Source organism: Dipodomys spectabilis, unplaced genomic scaffold (genome assembly GCF_019054845.1).
Source record: "Dipodomys spectabilis isolate Male_0828 unplaced genomic scaffold, ASM1905484v1 ptg000002l, whole genome shotgun sequence".
Lineage (NCBI taxonomy): Eukaryota > Metazoa > Chordata > Mammalia > Rodentia > Heteromyidae > Dipodomys > Dipodomys spectabilis.
The window spans coordinates 37,928,132-37,951,138 of NW_024870679.1; the positions used below are offsets into that span (position 1 = coordinate 37,928,132).

Sequence of the window (23,007 nt, forward strand, 5' to 3'; positions counted from 1 at the left end):
GAGAGGAACTCAGAGTAAAACTGACTTGTGAGCAAACTGTGTAAAATTGGAACTCTTTGGATGAAATGTAATCCAGAGCCGAGTGCTAGTGGCTCACACCTGTAATCCTGGCTACTTAGGACGCTGAGATCTGAGGATTGTAGTTCAAAACCTGCCCCAGTAGGAAAGTCCATGAGACTCTTACGTCCAATTAACCACCAGAAAACTGGAAGTGGCACTGTGGCTTCAAGTTGTAGAGCACTAGCCTTGAGCAAAAAGAGCTCAAGCCCTGAGTTCAAGCCCCATGACCAACCCCTCCCTGCTATGTGTGTGTGTGCGTGTGTATACATATATATACATACATATATGTATGTATGTATACACATATATATATACACATGTATAATATAATATTATATATATAATTCAGAATAAACAAGAAAGAAGATAACCGTAGAACATGTATATGAAGGGCAAAGACCCATAGAATAGAATGCGTGAGCCAGCCTATTTGTTCATTTGTAGTCTCCTGGAGCTGTTGTGAAATACAGTCCCAATCAGCATAAGGGAGGAAGCTCAGGTCTCTTCTGTGCTGTATGCTTGCCTTCGATGGGAGGGTGTTTATTTGTATAACCTGCTGAGATTGTACAGCATGAGACTGTTTAGAGGCCTGCCCTTGAAGTGGGTAAAATAATGACACCCTCCATAGTTACTCCTACTTAGTGCTTCTTGTGAGTATCAGTACTGACTTTGTACAATGTTGTTATTCTTGACTGTTCCTTGCTTTTCTAGCCAGTTTCTTTCTCCTTCCTTACAGGAGATAGATCTGCAACATTCTCCAAGTTTCTCCACAAATCTTTGGTACACATTGTTTTTAAAATCTCAACAGAGCAAAGCTTGCAGTAACATATAGGTGTACATGTTGTGTACTTCTGACAAAAGGAATTGACATTGGAGCCTCTTTTGCTTATAATACATTACTTTTTCATGTATGTGTTCCAGTACTGGGGCTTAACTCAGGGCCTTTCTGCTGTTGCTTGGCTCTTTTTCTGTAAGCTGGCACTGTACCACTTGAGCCAGAGCTCTGCGCCCTGGCATTTTGCTGATTAATTGGGGATAAGAGTCTCACGGATTTTCCTTCCCCAAGCTGCCTTTGAACCATTATCTTCAGCTCTGAGCCTCCTGAGTAGCTAGGATTACAGGATGAGCCCCCAGTGCCCAGCCTATATATAGTAAACTTTTATAATACCAATGGCATCACTTTTGTACATTTTATACAAATGTAAATACAGTTCCATACTCTCAAAAGTTTGAAAAATAATCACACCTTGACTAAAAGAAATATAAATTTAAACTAACAAATTAAACTATAGTAATTTTTCAAATACTTTGACTTACCAGAAGCTTATTTTATTGCATCTCCAGTTAGTTAATATAAAATCTATGTTTAAAGGTCAGTTTCCAGATAAGAGGAATGAGACATGATTTTAGTGAGTACATTTAGGCTCCACATTACTTAAAAATAAATCTTTTGGAACTCCAGAACTACTTGCTTTTTCAGGTACCTGGTGTATCCATCATAAGGTTGTTCTGCTTTGTCAATTCTGACAGAAGAATTGAGTTTAAAATCAATTTGATCTTTGGATGGTAGGGTTTTTTTTGTTTGTTTGTTTCTGTTTTTTAATCACTCTATGCAGCGCACTTGCTTACTATAACATGATTATCTGTGGTTACTTCTTTTTTTTCATTAAAACAATTTAATTTGGGGGAGGGGGGGGATGCCAGTATTAGGACTTGAACTCAGGGGCTAGGAGTTGTACCTTAGCTTTTTTATCCACAGCCAGTTGGTACTCTACCACTTGAGCTCCAGCTCCACTTCCAGCTTTTGGGGATTCATTGGAGATAAGAGTCTCATGGACTTTCCTGCTTGGTTGGCTTCCAGTTACCGTTCTCAGCTCTCAGTCTCCTGAGTAGCTAAGATGACAGGCATGAGCTAACATCGCTTGACCAGTTTAATTCTTATAAGAAAAAAAAATCTGAACTGTTTCTGAAGGTTTCACTTTTCAGAATAAACATGTTATTAACAACTTTCCACAAGAAACAAATAATGTCATTAAAACATTCACTTTTATAAAATTATTTATAAAGTATCACTTGGAAATCCCATGCTTTTTTCTTCCTTTGAAACTGCTGTAGAATTAATGAGACCTGTCAAGTATTCATAGGATAATGACTATTTGCTCTTTACTATCATGAATACTCCCTGCCCCCAACCTGCATCAATTTAGGTAGAAGAAAATGAAAGAAAGAAAAATAAGTTGAAAAGCAGATAACCTTCTTTTAAGGTGCTTGATAATTGAGTAGTTATTGATGATGGTTTTGCATTAAATAAGTTTACATTGTGTCCTTCATATTAAAGATTCACTTATACTAATAGTCTGGTCAAGGAATAATCTCATGACTACTAAGGATCTCAAGGTTATTTAATTGTACCCATACTTACCTAAGACCTGGGGTTTCAGTATAAGTGAACACTTTTTTTTTTTATTATTGTTTTGTTAGTCATGGGGCTTGAAGCCTTGGTGCTAGTACTATACCAGTTTGAGTCACAGTTCCATTTCCGGTTTTCTGGTGGTTAACTGGAGATGAGAATTTCATGGACATTGACATTCCTGTCCAGGCTGGCTTTGAACCACAATCCTCAGATCATAGCCTTCTGTGGAGCTAGGATTATAGGCATGAGCCACCAGGGCTTGGCTGACACTATCTTTTAAAGGGCTGACCGTGTGGTCAGGAAATGTTGGATGATTACACTTTTATCCTTCTTGATGGATCAGCTGTCTAAAATTTTATTCTCAAACAATCACGGTGTCTTTGTTCACGTAACAGATGTTTGTCATTTGGGTGAAAATATGCAACTATTTCCAAAGTTGTGGGCTCCAACTTTGATTTTTTTTTTAATCTTTATTGCCCTCTTGTGTTTTAGCTCTTGTATTACATCAGTTGGCTAAGACCTAGCCAGCGACCTCCTTATTAACTTTTAAGATTATTTTTGCACTTTAGAGAATGTTGTTTTAAATTTCAGTATGGCTGAATTATATCATTGGATATTACTTTTCTGCAGATAAGTTCAGTATCATGGTGCATAAAATTAATAGTTGAGCAATCTTCACTGTATTCTCTGATTTTCTGACTTGCTGCCAATCTAAGAATTGATTCGTCTGACTTATTTGAATCTGCTGATATCTCATCTGCATATAATGAGTCTTTGAAATTGAGTGAAAGCTTAATTGAAAGTAATTATTTTTCAAATATCTGTCAAGTTTTACTCAAGCTGAAATAACTTGAGATCTCATGACTGGCATGGAAAAAAGTGAATTATAGTTTTTAATAAGTTGATATTCTGATGCCTGAATTCCAATTTCACAATCTTTTTGTACCTTTTTGTACTCATTCCTGAAATTACTTCAGGGTATGTCTTGCAGGTACAGATAATTTCAAAGAAAATGCTATAGATATGTTATTTTTTCGTTTTTCTTCTTTTTTTTTTATTTTGGTGGTAATCCTAGGGCTTGAACTGACAGCCTGAGTTCTCTCCTGAGCTTCTTTTGCTCAAGGCTAGTGCTCTACCACTTGAGCCACAGCTACCCTTATAGCTTTCTGTTTTTCTTTCTTTTTCTTTTCTTTTTTTTTTAGTTTAGTGGAAATACAAGTCTTGCCTGGTTGGCTTAGGACTACAATCCTCAGATCTCAGCATCCTGAGTAGGTAGGATTACAGGCATGAGCATCAATTCCCAGCTCATGTTGAATTTTTTTTTTTTTTTTTTTTTGGGTCAGGTCGTGGGGCCTGAACTCTGGGCCTGGGCGCTGTCCCTCAGCTCTTCAGCTCAAGGCTAGCGCTCTACCATTTGAGCCACAGCGCCACTTCTGGCTTTTTTCTTTTTGCTTATGTGGTGCTGAGGAATCGAACCCAGGGCCTTAGGCATGCAAGGCAAGCGCTCTACCACTGAGCCACTTTCCCAGCCCTCATGTTGAATTTTTTAAAAAAGAATGTGTTGGGCTGGGAAGGTGGCTCAATGGTAGAGCGCTTGCCTTGCATGCCTGAGGCCCTGGATTTGATTCCTCAGTACCACATAAGCAAAAAGAAAAAAGCCAGAAGTGGCGCTGTGGCTCAAGTGGTAGAGCGCTAGCCTTGAGCTGAAGAGCTGAGGGACAGCACGTAGGCCCAGAGTTCAGGCCCCACGACTGGACCCAGAAAAAAGTAAAAATAAAAATAAAAAATAAAAAAGAATGTGTTGTCAATGGACCACATAATGCTATGCTAAATAACCAGTGTCATTAATTTTAGTACATTCTTAACACTCAGAGCAAGACAAAAAAAGTCATTTTCTGCTACTTTTGTGCATTTCATCTTAAAACCTAAAACTCCACCGCTTTGTGTTTTGTGATGTATGTTACTAGCAAACTGTATGTAACTCTAAGCAAAAAGTACGTGTTTCTCAGAAATCTTTCTGTGTAAACTGGGTCCCTATTTGATGTGGTTGGAAAACTAAGTGGCATAATGCAAAGAGAAAATGGGGTTCAGTGTTTAGACCTGGATTTGGATCTAAACTTGCTGTAAGTTAGTCACATCATCTCCCCCAGATCTCCCTTGAGTGTTGTTGTTTTTATTATCGGTAATATGTGATAATGATAGCTAACCTATTTTCATAATGCTTTTTGGAGAAGTTAATTCATTATTAACCTTATTGTATTCTTGTGAAAATCGAATGAGAACACATGGAAGATTAATGAATGTTAGGTAGGTGGGATGTATTATTGCCATGTTTGGTGATGAGCACTTTGAGGACAGGAACCTCTACCTCATTTATCCTCCTGAACATCTAGAAAAACTCTCAAACATAATAGTCCCAAGTAGATATTTATTGCATGAGTGAGAGCAGAAAGATAAATGCAGTCTGTGAACTTGGGCTGGAAGACACAGCTGAGAAGCAGGCTTCCTGATAGGTATATTGTCAGGAAAAAAAAAAAAAGCCCTATTGTGTGATGGTTCATCCTCATTAAGATAAATAAATCATGTGTTCACCTCTTATTCTTAATATAACTCAACTAGGTATTTTCATGTTTCAGCTTCAACTATTGCTGGGGCTGTGGCCCTTTCTTCTGCCTCCTCATGCCTCCAACCAGAAGGGGAGCCTTTACTTCTTCACTTCACCAGAAGCCTCAGAGGGAGTAATGCAACTGCCTATAAAGGATGCTGTTGGACCCATACAGTGACTGACAGGCTGCCCTGGCTCAGTTATCACAGTGCTGATGCTGTCCATTCTAAAGGTACAGTACTGTGATAACTGAAGGATGGCAGCCATCTTGCCTTCCACCAGTGTCTTATCACCCACGAAGAAAGACAGAGGAGAGGAGGGAAACAGGCCCAGACACCCTTCACATCATTCCTGTGTTTACAATCCCTTCCAGGCCTTCCAGGTTATTCTGTCTCTCTCTGCCTTGTTTTGTAATGTGTTAATAAAATAAGGTCGTTGTTGGCATGGTACTGTGAAGACCATCCTGCTGAGCAAATGTGTAGGAGATCTTTGGAACCATTGACTCTTCAGGAGGAGTGTATTATGTATGAGAAGTAAGTCTGCAGTGGCATTCAGAGAAACTTGTGCTGCTTTATAAATGTGAACAGTAACCTGATTAGGCTAGTCTGTCACTACTGTGTTGGGTGTTCAAAATTAAATTAAGCAGAAAAGGAAAAGCCTTACATGACAAGGAGTATTGGTATTATTGCATGAATAAAATTCCGTCTTTTGGGGTAAGGAATTGTGACCTGTCACATTCAAGATGTTTACAATCTAGGCTAATTCTTACAATTATTGCTACTTATTGTCATCATTACAAGAAAGTGAAATGTAAATTGCTTTATTACTAGCAAGTCAAGAATGACTCCTCTGCACTGCTACCTGGTACAAATTTAGTTCAGGGTTCTGAAGCTGTAAACAGCAAGCCAGCATCACATTGGTATGGATAGAGAGGAAATTTAACAGAATGTAAAACTTCAACTGCATTGTAATCTAAAAAGTGTTATGGGGATGGCTGGTGGGTTATTAGAGAAGCCAGGATTTTTTACATCCCCTCTGCCAGTATCTCTCTTCCTTACAGAGGATACTCTTTGATACAAAGGAATGTCAGAATTCCTGACTATGCTGGGTCACAGCTCACTGTAAGGCCCAAATAGTAGTATGTATTTTAAACTACAGGCCTATACATGGACATGTTAACCTCTTCCTAGGCTCTGTCTGGGAACTGCAATTCACTACAGATGGCTGGTAAAGAAAGCAATGACCCATATGCCTAGACAGAGGTCTGCTGAAGCCAGACCCTCATTTTTAACCTACACCTATTATAGGGCCACATAAGGGCAAGCTCATGTTGGTTTTTTTTTGTGTGTATGGAGGGAGTATAGGTAGGTGGGTTGTAGGGCTTGAACTTAGGACCTGGGCGCTGTCCTTGAGCCTTTTTTTTTTTAATAAGTTTTTTATTGTGAAAATACGATACAGAGGGGTTACAATAACATGAGCAAGGTAATGAGTACATTTCTTATCAAGCATTGTTGCCACTTCCTTCCCTCCCATCTCCACAACTACATTCCTCGCCCCCTCCCTGAGCCTCTGTGCTCAAGGTTAGCACTCTACCACTTGAGCTACAGTGCCACTTCTGGTTTTTGAGTGGTTAATTGGAGATTAGTTTCATGGGGACTTTTCTGCCTGGTCTGGCTTGGAATTGTAATCCTCAGATCTCAGCCTCCTAAGCATGTGTGGTTTTTTTAAAATACATCGATCTTTACCTAGTAGTTCACACTGCCCACTCTGTGTATTAGAAGTGGCCAGTTGCTCTTCAGTCTTCCACCAGACCAGAATGAGAAAGAAAGGGAACAGGAAGTGAATGTTCACTGTTCTGGCCAGTCTCTCTCTTCTCCAAAAATGAGCCATACCTAGGCCATGCCAGCTTGATCCAAGCTGTTGTTTTTCAAACATCAACTTCATTATAGCCCAAGACCTTCCTGTGTCTCTACACATTTAGATTTTCCCTACACTGTAAACTAGACTGTTTTTGGTGAATTAGAAAAGGATAGTGCCCAGCTGTATATTAACACTGCCACTCCTGAAATTCCTTGGAGCTTTTTTCTCTTAAAACAGCAATGGAATTTCTGACAAAAACCCTGGAAAAACTCTGAAGAAGAAGCAGTTCTGGGATTGGTGAATCCTAAAGTAATCTGAAGCACTCCTAAATTTAATGTTGTAGCAGGTGGGTGGGGGGGGGAAGTAGTTGAAGGAATAATGCATTGTGCAATTGTTGGCTTAAGTGAAGATTTCAACACCTTCCCTGATCTTCCTGTTTTCCCTGTGAGTTTGACAAAAATTCATCAGGTTTTGTACTTAACCAGACTTGACCTCAGAATCCACATCCACGCCTGGAGAACGTTGCAGAACTGAATGTGGATTGTAGTTTGAAATCAGTCCAGTGCTTCTACAGCTCAGCCAGCCTGGGCTTGACTTCCTGGGAATGGGAGCTCCAGCTGTTCACTCACTGAGTCCCAGAGAGCATTGACACCTGCAAGGGAGTTGTTAGATGCAAGATGGAATGTGTGTTCAGTGGGTTGGTATAAAACTGACAGGTTTCCCACTACCTTTTAACTTACGTTGGCTTAGTATATTCATTGCTTTCTTCAGTGTAGGTATGTGGGAATGGGAGGAATGAGTAATTACAGGGTTAATCTAGGAATACCATCTCTAGGTATATATCCAAAAGATGTGAAGAGACTCAGAGGTATACGTACACATGTGTTCATAGCACTATTGACAGTAGTCAAAACATCATATCTACCCAAATGTCCATGGATAGATCAGCAAAATGTGGTATTCACATAGCATGGAATGTTCAATATTTTCTTTAAAAGGAAATAAATTATGGTAGGCTATATTACGGATGAACCTTGAAGATGCTATGTTAAGTGAAACAAGCCACATATGGATAGACAAACGCCATATGACTCATGAGCTCGTAGCCTAGAGGAAGGAGGGCTTGGGGATTAGTGCTTAATAAATAATTTCATTTGGGGAAGATGAAAAATGTGGAGATGTACTGTGATAGATAGTAAAATGAATGTTCTTAATGCAGACCTATACAACTAAAAATGGTAAGTTTTATGTTAGAGTTATTTTATCACAAAAAAAAAAAGAAATTGAGAATAATAACACCTGTGTCCAACAAGATTACATTGATTGCTCTCTTCTTCAGATAGTTTTCAGTTGAAATAACTGTTTCAAGTAATCAATTAAAATATAATTGCCATATCTTTATATATTTAAAGTTTTCTAACCTGTAGATAGACGTAGGTCCAGAGGTGCTTACATGGATAACTTTAATCTAAAGAAAGCCAAATATAAGAGTACAAAAAGCAGAATTAGAGGCCTAGACAAGAAATCTGCCTTTCAGGCGTCTCTTCATGTATTTGTGCCATTTTCGTGAAATCAGTTAACTTACTAGTACTTTCCATGTATTTGCTTCATCTATGCAACCCTTTGGGCTTGTAATAAAGAGGAAATTATATGTTACCCATAGTGTTTATATCTACACCTATGTATAGAAACAACCAAAGCATCGATCAAATGTGGTAACTAATCATGTAATATCTGAGCTAAAACAATTGCCTTAGCGTTATTTAGTAAATCAAGCATCCTAATTAAACTTGAAACTGAAGTACCATCAAATTCACTAATGGAATTTTATAATTTGCTCTTTATTGTGAATGACTTGTATGTTTAATTTTAAAAACAAGAATAAAGCCATAGAGACTGGAAATGACAGCAAAACACTGAAAGACTACATGTGCTGCTTTAGACATAGGTGGTAAGAGATGGTCCTTTGCATGTCATTTGCATATCAAGCGTATTTCACTACCAAGCTCTGGCTTAGGGTTGATACTCTGGAATCAGATCATACTTGTAGAAACCTTGGACCTCCTCCTCCATCCCAGGAAGTGTTCTGCCTGACTTGCTTGTTATAACATGAGTTGGAGAAGATGGCTAACTCTTGTTCCTACCACATGGATTTCAAAGGTCTTGCAATGCCTGATATATTTTTGCCACCTCTGAATTAACTCTGAATAACTAGGTAAATGTAGCATGTGACAAATTGTCTTAAATTTTATTTCTTCTGGACCAATTTCTCTTTGAGGCTATAAGCTTCTTATAGTCTATGATTTTCTTTCTGGAAAAAATTGCTTCCTTAAAACTTGTGTTTATATGTCTGTGACGTATACTATTAATAGATAAATATATAAACAAATAACGCCATATAACACTCTATATATATATACATATATCCTCAAGCATTAGTCATATTAACCATTACCAGTCAGATTTCTCTTTTGCCACAAATTCTTTTTTTTTTTTTTTTTTGTCAATCATGGGCCCTGAAATCTGGGCCTGGGCGCAGTCCCTTAGCTCTTCAGCTCAAGGCTAGCTCTCTACCACTTGAGCCACAGCGCCATTTCCGGCTTTTTCTGCTTATGTGGTGCTGAGAAACCAAACCCAAAGCTTCATGTATGCATGGCAAGCACTCTACCACTGAGCCACCTTCCCAGCCCCTGCCACAAATTCTTAATTCATATAAGCAAAGTTATGGGAATATCAGAAAATTCTACTTGCCATGTTTCATACAGGAAGACCATAGGGATTCTCCTTGGAAGAGAATGCTAGCCTGCCACATTCTCTGCTGGCTTCCTTTGGGATGAAATAATATGTCTCACACATAAGCCATATTAAATAGAACAGAACTCACGCAACTGAAATGGAAAAAAAGTTTATTATATCTTTTATATTCAGACTGTTATTTGTATTTTATATTTATGGGATTATTAAAAAGCAGACTGATGCAGACAACTTCTAAGTCAGCTTGCAGAAAATTCAATTTCTCCTATCTTTGAAATGAAATTACAAGAGAATTACTTATTTTGGTGCTACTGGATTTTGAACTCAGGGTCTAAAGCTGGTTAACAAGTGCTGTACTAGTGAGCCACATCTCCAGCCTTTTTTTGCACTGATGAATTGGTAATAGTGTCTTGCGGGATTTTTGTTTTTGTTTTTGTGGGGGCTTTTTTTTTGGCTCTGGCTTGCACCTAGACCACGGTTTGCCTGTTCTTGTTCTTTACATCTGTGTGCGTGAATCCTGGGGTTTGAACCCAGGGCCTAGGCTCTGCTCCTTTTTTTGCTTTTATTATTTGAATCACAGCTCCACTTTCAGCTTTTTTTTTTAACCTTTTCAGACTAGTTTATTTCAATCAGCATATGAGTTGAAAATTTCTGTCTTTCCTGCCTTGATGTCTCATTTGTTAAAGTACTTAATTATATTTTTTAGTGTTTTGACATTTCATAATTATTTGTCCATGCACTTACTAAAGAATGTCATTTCCCAATTTGGGGCAATTATGGATAGAGCCCACAGGTAGACAATTTTGTGTGGACATAAAATTTCATTATATTTGGATACATACTGAGGAGTATAATTGCTAGATTATTTGGTGATACTATTATAAGAAACTGATAGGCTATTTTCCAAACTGGCTTTATCGGGGCTGGGAAGATGGCTCAGTGGTAGAGGGCTTGCCTTGCATGCCTGAGGCCCTGGGTTTGATTCCTCAGCACCACATAAGCAAAAAGAAAAAAGCCAGAAGTGGCGCTGTGGCTCAAGTGGTAGAGCGCTAGCCTTGAGCTGAAGAGCTGAGGGACAGCACCCAGGCCCAGAGTTCAGGCCCCACGACCGGACCCTAAACAAACAAACAAACAAACTGGCTTTATCATCTTGCTTTTCTACCAGCAATATTGAGAGTTCCCATTTCTCCACATCCTCATACCTTTTGGTAGTGTTTCCCACTTCTGGGCATTTACCCAAATGACCACAATCAAGACTACACTAAACCTACCAGAACAACCATATTCATGGCAGCATTATGTACCATAACTAAGATATTGACTCAACCCAGATGCCTGTCCGTAGACATATGGATTAAGAAAATGTATAGATACAATGAAATTGTGTGCTTCCGTCAGAAAGAAAGGTATTACCCCCCTCATAAGGAAATGGAAAGACTTGGAAATTTTTATATTAAGTGAAGAAAGCCAGACCCAAAGAAACATAGTCTGCACAGTTTCCCTTATTTTTAATAGCTAGAATATGTCTATGATATTCTTAGCAGAGGATCACAATAGCTTTTTGGTAGTTTATTGGAGATAAGAGTTGCACAGACTTTTCTGCTTGAGCTGGCTTCCAACTTTGATCTTCAGATCTCAGTCTCCTGAGTAGGGTTACGGGTGTGAGCCACTGGTAACCAGCTTGTTTTTGTTTTCCATAAGGGCTGGGGTGACAGGTACATACCATGCCCAGCTATTGATTGAGAAGATGGTGTGTGCCTGGACAGCTCAAACTGCAATCCTCCAGAGCTGTTTCCCAGATAGGTAGAACTTAAATGCTTGAGCCACTAGTGCCCAGCTTGAAAGAATTACTTTGACTCATCTTACTTGAAATGTTTCTCCCCTCATATTGAAAAATATGTATCATTAGGCCACAAATATCTTGGGGCAAGTTGCTGAGGAAGGAGAAGACTTTGCTAGAAGATTTCCAAGGCCTTGCCTGGACTCCATAGGAGAGTGCTGAATCTACTGAACTATCACGTTCCGGGTTCTGCTACGAATGTGTGCTATGCATTCAACTCAAGAGGTGAGTGGTAGAGGGACCAACCTCTTTTGAAGTTACAATGAGGTGGGCCAGCCTTTTTCATGTAAGGCTTTTTAAAAAGCTGTGGTCTCAGTGGAACTACTCTCAGGTTTACTGTGGATAGTCATGGGGAAAAGTAGGTAAGAAACAAAGCTCAAAACAGGAAGGAAGGAAGGAGGGAGGGAAGAAAGGAAGGAAGGAAGGAAAGGAAAGGAAAGGAAGGGATGACAGAGCAGTCCACCATCACCACCACCACCACCCCGCACCCCAAGCTCTATTGTTGACTGAAATGAGAGCCTTAAAAAAATTCTGCAAGTTATATTGGTAAGAGCCCAATTTGAGAAATCCTCATAACCCAAAGGAAAAGGAGTTTCAATAGGCATAGAAGTCATTGAAAGTAAAAAGCAGTTGACACTTTATTGACCAAGTTCACATTCCAAAGTTAGACTTATTAAGAAGATAAAAAGATTGCAAAGTTTACCTATGGGTCTTTCTTCCTCTAGAAAGTTCCCTGGCTTGCTTCTTCTTCCTTGGGTTGGGATGGAATAATTAGCAATGCAATGCAATCCTCACTTCCAGCAGCCTGTAGACTCCCCCCACTGACTCTCCTTTCTCCAGACTAAGAGGCAAGTTAGAGGGACAGCACATTGCAGTGAGTAATAGCCCCAAACTCATTTGCCATTCTTGCTTCCAGGTCTCTGGCATGAGCACAGGAACTATTGACAGATATGCTCGGTCTGTGTTTCTCAGGCCTAAGATGGGAAATCACTATAAAAGGGAAATAATTAAATACGCTTTAGCCCAGCATGTTAAAAAAAATAATAAAGTAGGCTTGGACTTGTTAACATGCAAAGTGTGTAGATCTGGAAATACAGCTATTAGTATAGCACTTGGGCCCTTAATTCAAACCCAGGGCTGCCAACAAGATAAAAACAATGTTTGGCATGTGATAAAGATACTATTGCATGAAATCTAGTTCTCTGCTTGTGGATATGTTTGTGGATTTGTATATTAGGGCACAACTGTACTTTTCCAACTGATTTTTGGTTAAAATCTCAAATTTTGAAGGAATAGTAATAATAGCTATATTTAGTGAGTGATTTTTTTCATGGAGAAAGGAATAAGTTTGCCTTGTGTTTTATTTGTTTTAAAATGTTCATGGCAAACCTGAACTCTCTGCTTCACTCCATAATGGTCTAGATAAGGTGCAGACGTTGTGAGTAAACATAAAATACTTTCCTAGCAACGTACCAGAATAATTTTATATCTGTTGAATCTAATGATAGAAACATTGGCTTGTAGTCTTTTTAAAATATCCTGACAGTTTTTATTGTTATTGTTATTTATTTTTATTGTTATACAGAGGCATTACCATTTTGTAAATTAAGTAATGAGTAGATTTCTTTCTGGACAATGTTACCCCTTCAATCACTTTCCCCCATTTTCCTGCCTCCCATCCTTGCCCACAAGTTGCATAGTTCATTTTTCACATAGTCTCTACAGAGTATCATGGTATTTTATTTTACACACATCAGCCCATGATGGATTAGAAATAAGAATAGCCTGTCTCTTCCATGAGTAGTATGAGCAACACTGATTTACACCCAGCAGTATGAACACTTTTGGCCTTTGATGCCCCTTTTGTCCTTTAGAAATGCCAGGTAGCCACAGCTGCCCCCTGGAAGTGGCTGATTAACAGTGGGAAAGGGGTTACTGTGCTACCAGCTGTAAAAGAAGGACCCTTGATTCTAAAACCTACTCCCCTTAAGCATGGCTAATGGACCAGGCACTAGCATCACTGAAAACCTGCAGCCTTTATTGATTTTGGAATTTGCAGGATCAGGATTTGGGGTGAAATGTCTGCCCTCCCCTCTGGGAATACAGAAAAGGCTCTTGCTTTGTAAAACTGCCCCTATGAGAAAGTTCAACTGAGAACAAGACAGAGCAGTAGAAGCAGGCTGATGCTACTGAGGTCTGTGAGACCATAGGGCTGGGTAAAGGTAGCCAGGCATCTCCTTTACCCGCAGGCTCTGTGGAGGGAAACGCGCCTCATAAATCCTTCTGCGGTGCTTTGTGTCAGTCCTCAGGTCTGTGAGTCTCTGGGTCTGTGTTCATCTTTTAGGCTTTCAAAGACTACAGCCAGGGAGTTAGCAAGGCTGAGAAGTGGCTGGAGCATTTGATTAGTTGAATGCTTCCTTATGTTTTCTTGGTTTGTTCTCATAACAAATGACCTTAGGACAACTCCTAGCAACACATGATTGTGGAATGTGCCCTCCTGAGAAATGACTGCCTGATTTTTCATCCTGACACAGGGAAAATATGTGAAAGCATTTTCAGACTCAAATTCATACGAGTTTAGATAATGGTAATTGTAAAAACTAGGTGTATGTGCTATGTGCCTGGTATTTTGCTTACACGTGTGCACACACACAGCTGTTTTGTTTTGTTTTGCCTTTTTTAGTTCTCAGGATGTTAGGATATAATCCAGGGCCTCATACATGCTAGGCAACATTTTATCACTGAGCTACATTCCCCCTCTATATTATTTATCTATCTTTTATTTTCCTTTTTGTGCCTGTCCTGAGGCTTGAACTCGGGACCTGGGCATTGTCCTTGAGCTTCCTTTCCTCAACACTATAGCTCTACCACTTGAGCCACAATTCCACTTCCAGATACTTTGGTATCTTTTTTGGAGATCTGAGCCAAGCCTCAGATCTCAGCCTCCTGAATAGTTACTTTTTAAATTGTTTTTATAAAGGTGATGTAAAAATGGGTTACAGTTACATAAGTCTGATAAAGAGTACATTTTTGAATGTCACCCCTTCCCTCCCTCACTTATTTTTTTAAGAGATAAGGCTTCACTGTGTTGCCCAAGGCTCAAACAATCCTCCTGCCTCAGCCTCCTGAGGAGCTGGGACTACAGACATGCATCACTATGCCTGGTAACATATATTATTATTGAAGTGCCAGGTGACACTCTAAGTGAAGGCTTAGAAAAACTAGGACACTTATCTGATATAACTTGGTTCAACCCTAGGTTTCTGCATTTCTAAATTTCCTGCAGATTCTTATGTGCATCTGTGAACAAGCAAAGCAACAATAGACCCCCAAAGTCATAACATTTTCATTTATTCCTTCCTTGTACCTGCAAACCTAGTGTCAGACTCCACATCCTTTTGGTCTTTGGCTTTGAATATTCATCTCCTATTTAATAATTCAAAAGTGAGACAGTATGTCTATGTCCTATAGGTCTTACAAGCTCAGAAGTTCCCATAATAATAGTAGCAAACATTGAGGGCTTGCTACTGAGCCTTGCCAGTTGTACCTGCATTATTTTCCTGCCATTTCCTCATTTCCTGTGCTAGGTTCACACAGACCCACTGCAATTCACTTAGTGTTTACTGCTTCCCTGCCCTACTGGGAAGCCAGCTCTGTGACTTCTTAGTTCAAGAATATAAGACCAGAATCTCACAGTGAGTGCCCAAATGTTCGTTGAAATTAATACACAAACATATAGGCCAGTATAACTAATGGATAAATATTATTCCCATCTATACATAAGGAAACTGAGATTTGTGGAAATTAAATAATAAGCTTAAATGTGGAAGTAGTTATTTTTAACTTCAAATTCTGTTTTGTAATATTATTTACGATTTACTGTTGAAATTTTAATAGAGATTAATGTGAAGTTTCAGGTGTCCAGTACTGAGTAGGTAAACAGTTGTATTTATTGAATGCATATACTCTTCTAGTGACTATACCACTATTAAAGTAAATAAAATGTCATTATGTTCTACCCTGTCATGCTGTTGCCCTGATAGAAGATTCACATAAATCGATACTCAGCACAAGACTGCTACTGCTTCTGTTGTTTATGGATTGTTCTCTTTCTGTCTGTCTTCCCACTGCCTCCCTCCCTCTCTCCCTCTCCTCTCGTTCCCTTTCTCCTTCCCTCTGTCTCTGTCTCTCTGTCTGGCTCTCTCTCATGTATTTTACATGATATAGAATCTTACTATCTGACCCGGATTGGCCTTGAACTTAGAATCCTCCAGCCTTAGCCTTCTAAAAGCTGGGAATATAGTCATGTGTTACTACATATGCCCCAAAGTCTCCAGCTACCTACTTGGTGCCAGATTCTGAGACTCAACTCTTCTTTCAACTTGTAGAGTGAGTCCCACTGATGGAGAGTTGCATTGTCATTGGCTAGCTGTACTATTTGAAAATTCTTTGTATTGAGATGAAATTTATCCTCAGGTACCTTCCACCCACTGGTCTGTATTCTGTGATTCAGGGTGTGACAGAATAAATGAAATCATTCTTTCACTTGTTGGTTTTTCAATCACTTACTTATCTATACCCAGGAGAATTGGGTTTCTCTTGTCCCAGCCCCTCAAGGGTCCTCATGTGGCATCTTTCTAGACAGTTTTTCCATCCTGCTGGCCCCTTCCGTGTGTTACTCAGCTTGTTCATGTCCTGATCATGTGCCTCATCCTGTACTCTAGGATGAGATCATATCTAGTATTTCTGGCAGTTATGTCACCCTATTGGCTTATCCACATCCCTAAATTCCTTGTGAACTGTTTTTTAATTCTGATAAGAAAGTACTGACCAGATGGACCCACAGATGGCTAATGACTATGAAAAATAACAGTGGTGTCTACAAACACTGTCCTCCATCACTGCACACCCCTGTCACACCCAAGATCATTGTGGTAAGATCAGCTTCACTGAGTTTTGTGTGAAGACACAGCCCAGATACTGCAAAACTGAAGGATTGACCCCTACCCTGCTTTCCCAGGTGCACACAGATACCAGGCCAGCCACCAAAGATGTGTGCAGACGACCTAACACCAGCAGGGAAATGTATCAACATTCTCTTGTGGGCCCAACTGAAAAGCCCCCACGTCCCTAGACCTAATGGCTTTTTCATTAACCTCTGCCTCCTTGCTCAGGCTTCATAAAAACATGACTCCTGTCCCAGCTCTTTGCAGTCTCCACACCTGTGGGAAGGCGATGCCCCTCACTGCTCTATATCAATGAACAGTCCTCACCTGGGGACGATCGAGTACAGCCTGTTTCCTTCCTTTCTCCTCCATTTTCCTAACATAAATTACCTACTTAACTTTTTAAACAGCCAAATGCTATATCTGGCTCCAAATCCCAGGCTTGAATTCTTACCCACCCCAACCTGGGAAATTATTGCTGATTATGGCATTTTCATGTAAATGAAACAGGTGTAGCCCCGGAGAGCTGTCTTTGTAAACTTTAGTTAAAGTGGCTCAGTTAGGCATAGTTCTAAGGGTCCAATGTAGTTCTCTCACTGAAAACTCAATGATTTAATAATTTATGTACATAAAACCAGTGGGGAATGAGGTGGGAATGCTGGGTATAACTGGCACCATTTTATGGTAGATAGGGAATTGGGTTTAACTGGCACCATCTTGTCTTCATGGTGTAGGAAGATGAAGTCCCACCTCCCAGGTGATGGGCATGCCTGAATTCCTAGAGGCAGGGGCAGGGACTTGGACCATAGGTTACTGCTCCTGTCAGTCCTGTGTCTTAAACTTGGGAGACTCAAGTTTCCTATGACCTTGCCCCCTGACCCTGACACTATCTAGGTGCAGATGCCATTACGCCAATGCCTTGTGTTTCCGCGTCTCCTGTCTCTAGGCCCCCCTCCAGTCACCATGGTGTTCCACTTTAGCTCTCCATTGGAGCTGATCTGATTTGTTGGTATCATTTTTCTGCTCTTTCTTTCCTCTCCTGCTCTCATGGCTCGGTATTCTGACAGTGTTGAGTGTATTCAAGGGGCTGCAGGTCTTTGTGACAGGAGTCCACTGCAGTCACCGGCTTTCCAATAAAGCCTCTTGATTCAACTTCTCAAAATGTGGCTTCTCTGTCTCTTGCAACTGAGTTACGTTACATACTTTACACAGAAGACATGCGTTTCCAGGAATTCTACAGGATACCCTTTGATATCGAAGGTTCCTATTTTCATTCTTCCTGTAAAACATGCAAAGGGTAGCCGCAAGCTCACAATTCTCCTGCCACCGCCTCCTGACACATGTATGTTACAACGGAGCCCCTTGTTTTGTGTAGTTACACGAATTTTAAAAAATCAATATGAGGGGAACTAAAATGACCTGGCTCAGAGAGTAAAGCTGGGTTACTCCATAACCACTTGATCACAAAGCCACTCTATGCTATTCCTACACTCACCAGCCTCCCTCCCCTGTGCTCTCCAGGAAGGCTATTACCCACAACCCTAGTCTCCCTTCTCCTATCCACTATTCCTAACCATAGGAAATTACTAAATTACCTAAGTGGAAAAGTGTAACAACCCCTCACCAAAGGACATGGCTATTCATTCAATTAAGCACATTAGGTATCTTGTGTACTTAGCTTTGGGCTACGGATCAGCCATGGAGGCAGAGTAAGGAGTCAGCGAAAGTTATTCAAGCTCAGGTCGGATGTGACCATCAAGTGTACTTCCTCCCCAGGGGAATGAAGAATGTCTGAATACCTGAAAGTGGTATGGACACCGCGGCTGTTCAACTTTGCTTTGCGATGCTAACTTCAAGCCCAGGATCCACCAGTTCTCACAAGTAATTAAGTACATCTTACGTCCTAATTTATAGATACAGATCTTTTAATAGTTCTTTTTTAATTAGCATACATTAGTCATACAAGAGTTCCTTATGACATTCCATACATATATATGATGTATCTACCACTCTCCCTTACCCCCTACCTCCTTCACAAACAATTGCAACAATTGCAACCTCTCCCCTTCCTGCTGGTGCCTCCCTCTCCAACAGAGCCTGTGAGGAGTCAACCTCAGAACTTTGTGTATCCTAGGCTCTACCACTGAGCTACAACCCAGCTCTTGAATGTGTGTGTGTGTGTGTGTGTGAGAGAGAGAGGAAGAGAGAGGGAGAGAGAGAGAGGGAGAGGGAGAGAGAGGGAGAGGGAGGGAGAGGGAGAGGGAGAGGGAGAAAGAAAGAAGATCCTCGGGGCCTTGGCACTGTGTCTGAGAATTTTTTGCTCAAGGCTAACACTTGAGTCATTGCTCCACTTCTGGCTTTTTTGTGGTTAATTGGAGGTAAAATTCTCATGGACTTTCCTACCAAGCTGGCTTTGATCCATAATCCTCAGATCTCATGCTCCTGAGTAGCTAAGATTATAGACATGAGATACTAAGTAGCTCAGGCTGGCCTCAAACGACTGGTCCTCCTTACTCTGCCTCCCAAATCCTCGATCACAGAATTGCACCACGACACTCAGCTCAGGAATTCTTCATTTAGGAATCCTGCTAATTCACATAACTAATCTTGGCATTGCATAGCATGTAAATGCTCATAAAATCCTTTTTTACTTACATTATTTCACTTGCTCCTCTCAACAGCCTGGTAATATAGGCTAGACCCAGACTCATTACCCTGTTCTGTAAATAGGAAAAATAAGACTCAGCCCAAAAGTGTTCTTAATCTATAAGGGTCAGAGCCTGGACACAGTACACGGGGCTGTGAGTCCTGTGCTAGCACTGTCATCCCTTTCCCTTTAGCCCTACCTTGCCCCATCCCAATACAGCTTGTACCTCTTTGCTCTTGCCGTGGCCATTGGTGAGGAGCAGTCGCCACATCAGAAGAGCCCAGAGTGAAGCCAAGAGGGAGCTGCTCTTTTTACAGGCTCCACTTGGTCAGTCATCTGTCGCCCTGACTTTCCACAGCACAGATGCCATCATCAATCTTCACCTTCACTTGGAATTTCAGTTGTCTCTACAGCACAGGATGCCATGTACGTTCTGGTCTCCAGGCAAGTATTCAATGCATTAATTCTCATGTCATGCTAACCTATTTGAAAACTTGTAACTTCGCTCACTTTCTCTAGGGAGGGCATTAGCTAAAAAATGGCCTTGGAAGCTGAGATGTTCCCGTGGGCAGGTCACTGAGGAACATCTGGCCTAAAGTTCACTCTGTTGCAAAAGTAACCCTATCTCCAGGATAAGCCTGCTGTGTCCCCTATACAAGACACGTGCTGCAATCCCAGATATGCAAGATGATAGTGTATACATCCATTATCCTAGCTACCCAGGAAGGATAAACAGGAGGATCACCATCCAGGCCGGTTTAAGCAAAAAGTGAGACCCTGTTTGAGAAATAATGAAAGTTAACAGGGCTGGACGTGTAGTTCAAGTGGTAAAGTACCTGCTTAGAAAGCACAAGACAGGGCTGGGAAGGTGGCTCAGTGGTAGAGCACTTGCCTTGCATGCTCAAGGCCCTGGGTTCGATTCCTCAGCACCACATAAGCAAAAAGAAAAAAAAAAGCCGGAAGTGGCGCTGTGGCTCAAGTGGTAGAGCACTAGCCTTGAGCTGAAGAGCTGAGGGACAGCGCCCAGGCCCAGAGTTCAGGCCCCACGACCGGACCCAAAAAAAAAAGAAAGAAAGAAAGAAAGAAAGCACAAGACACTGAGTTAAATTCCAGTACTGTAAAACAGAATCATATAGTGGGTAACATTTTGAAATTGTGGTGTTTTTTGTTTTTTTTGTTTTTTTTTTTCATATAGCATTATTAAGAATCATCCAAAGCCAGGCTCTGGTGGCTCACACCTTTAATCCTACCTACTCAAGAAGCTGAGATCTGAGATGTTCAAGACACTATGTTGAAAACAAACTTTACAAGTTGAGGGGAGGGAGAAGTTGGGGAGGTGGGAAAGGAAGGGATGGTAGCGGAAAAACAAAGGAGGGAGTAACAATGTTTGATAGGAAATGTACTCATTACCTTACTCATGTAACTGTAACCCCTCTGTACAGTATCTTTACAATAAAATATATGTATTTTTTTTAAAAAAGAGGCTGAGATCTGAGGGTGGCAGTTCAAAGCCAGCCTCAGCAGAAAAGCCTAATTAATCACCCCAAATAGGCTGGAAGGAGCACTGTAGCACAACTGGTAGAGTGCTAGCTTTAAGCAGAAGAAGCTCAGGACACACCACCCAGACCTTGAGGCCAAGCCCCAGGACTGGCAAAAATAAAAATAAAAAGGAACATCCAAGTATCCACATTGTGTATAGGTTTTGGTTTGAGTTTGTTAATTTCTAAAGTTTACACATTAAGACATTTTTATTTCATTTTTTTAAGGTTTAGTAATTTATTTTATGAACTAAAGTCTCTAACTAGCATTATAGAGAGTAACTGTGCCACTTCCTAGCCAGGAGAACTTGAGCATTGCTTAACATTACAAAGACTGTTTCCTCAACTTTAGAATAGGTGTAATAATTAGACTTTTATATCCTGTGCCCATGACTAATGGGAGCTTATTGCAAAGATGTAAAGTCCCCTATTGTGAAGCAGCTGTTCCAGGAGGTGTTTTTTTCTGTTTCGTTGTTTTGTTGACAGGTCTTGCTATGTAGCTCAGGATGACTTCAAACATAATGTTCTCCTGACTCAGCTTCCCAAGTGTTGGATTATCAGATGTTTGCTACCACACCCAGATTCACAAGATTGTTCGCAGGAGAACCTTTGGCCAAATCTAACATCCTATAGAAAACCATAAAGTCATATATCAAACACTAGTACTCCTCAAAAGACATTTGACTCAATATGAATTCAGTATCTGGCTGTATGTTGTTAAAAAATGGACTTTTCTGGGGTTGTGTGTATATGTGTGCCAGGTTTTAAGGAAGCCTAGTTTTGCAAAAGTAGGGAGACTAAATGTGAAAATGAAACGCGTATGTGTACGTGTGTGCACGTGTGTGTGCATGCATGCGTATGCATGCATTTGCTTGTGTTTCTGAAAGGTGTCAGTAGAGTTCAGTACAGAGCTAAAAACCAAAGTCCCCTGGTTCCTATGAAATTTCTGTGGCCAGAAACATTCAGACTTGGAGAACTCCCTTAGGGCATGTTAGGATACAGGTTACAAAGAGTCATCAGATAGGAGCAAAGGTCAGTCAGCAGGCATATCCAGGGTCCTTAGCCATGATCATCTATAAAACAAACACGAAGCATGAAAAGCTTGGAAGCATGAAAAGTTTCTGGCTGTTCTTCAGTCTCTACGTTCAAGATGCAGATAGGAAGTAAATGCATCTCTGTGTACTTAACCTTACAACTCTTCCCCTTTTATGTTTTTAGGAGAAAACTTGGTTAGGGTCAGGTTCAGATTGGAGAATGAGAAATATCTCCCACTGGGATGGGCTAGGTGTCCCTGAACACCTTGCCAATGAACTCCTGCTGACTGCCCTGACTCCATGCTAAGGTGAAGCCAATGGGAGGTCTGGTGTTCATTACTGCTTGCTTAGTCTCTGAATTGGCCAGCCCTGCCTGGCATTTGGCCCATTGGTACTTTAGAATAGACTAAGACTACATCAGAGGTCCTTTTTGCTCTCTGATGATGTTTTGATCAAAGACAGAAATAGGAACAATAGATTCATATATTCCAGCAACTTCTAGGCACCAAGCCCTCAATGCCCTTTCTGCTCCTTGACTTCCTTTTAACCCATGCTAGTAATTACCATGTTTTCTCATTTCTTGTGATTTTTCTGTCAGCTCCATTAAAGGGAAGCTCTTTCTGAGCAAGGACTGTGTTTTTTTTCTTAATATCTCTTTCCCCAAGTGAGATGCCTAGCACTTAATAGATGCTATATCAATGTTTAGCCAGAGTTCACGTGCAAGTGAGTGATCAAGTTGATAAGGAAGGTTCTACAGCCAGGTCACATGAAGAATGGGCCCTACTGTAAACAAAATAATGGATTTCCAAAGACATCCTTATCTCTGAAACATAATAACGTGTAGCTATGTTTGCAGATGGAATTAAGGTTTACTAATCATGTGACCTTAAAATGGGGAGATTACTGTGATTATCTGGATGGTCTAATACAATCACTGGTTCTAGTAAGGAGGTTGGAAGGTCAGTCAGAAGAGATGTGACACACACTGGCTTGGAGTGACATAGCCACAAGCCAAGGAGGCCAAGTGAGCTTAGAAGAGTGCTGGTGACTCACGCCTGTAATCCTAGCTACTCGGGAGGCTGAGATCTGAGGATCGAGGTTCAAAGCCAGCCTGGGCAGGAAAGTCCGTTAGATTCTTATCTCCAATAAACCACTAGGAAAGCGGAAGTGGTGCTGTGGCTCAAGAGGTAGAGCGTGCCGGACGCTGGTGGCTCACGCCTGTAATCCTAGCTACTCAGGAGGCTGAGATCTGAGGATCACCGTTCAAAGCCAGCCTGAGCAGGAAAGACTTTGAGACTCTTATCTCCAAT

General features: G+C 40.7%; 1 long non-coding RNA gene across 1 annotated transcript; it reads left to right on the forward strand.

Moving 5' to 3' along the window:
- Positions 1-11,450: 11,450 nt before the first annotated feature.
- On the forward strand, positions 11,451-19,563 carry LOC122112138. The gene is made up of 3 exons (XR_006148109.1): positions 11,451-11,757; positions 18,255-18,359; positions 19,319-19,563. It is a non-coding gene; the product is annotated as an uncharacterized LOC122112138 (long non-coding RNA).
- Positions 19,564-23,007: the final 3,444 nt, after the last annotated feature.